The sequence below is a fragment of the Halyomorpha halys genome, unplaced genomic scaffold, assembly GCF_000696795.3.
Source record: "Halyomorpha halys isolate HHAL.00 unplaced genomic scaffold, Hhal_1.1 Scaffold146.1, whole genome shotgun sequence".
Lineage (NCBI taxonomy): Eukaryota > Metazoa > Arthropoda > Insecta > Hemiptera > Pentatomidae > Halyomorpha > Halyomorpha halys.
The window spans coordinates 152190-152607 of NW_027110622.1; positions in this window are offsets into that span (position 1 = coordinate 152190).

Genomic DNA, 418 nt, shown 5'->3' on the forward strand with positions numbered 1-418 from the left:
CAATAAAGCCAGTATTTTACAGCAGTTCAAGCGAGTTAGATCTTATTCCTTCTTCTCTTTTTTGACATTGTGCTTTCGCCAATACTTAACTTGTATATATATTTATTATTATTATTATTATTATCAGGTTTTTCTCGCCATTGCGGGTTGAATATCTGAGGTGGGTGACCTAGAAGTCCAACCACCTTAATATATATATTTTTTTTTCATATATTTCAAAATTTTCGCACTCAGAAATCACTTCGCAGAACTGACTGTTGAGCCTCTCTTAGCACGTCTATAGGCACTCCCAGACTCATGCCTGCTGCTGTTGATTTTGATATGAGTAGTGGTAACACCTTCCAATTTATATATTTCTTTCAATTCTATCGCCAATTCCTGGTATTTCCTCAGTTTTTCTCCCACAGTGGAGCTTATA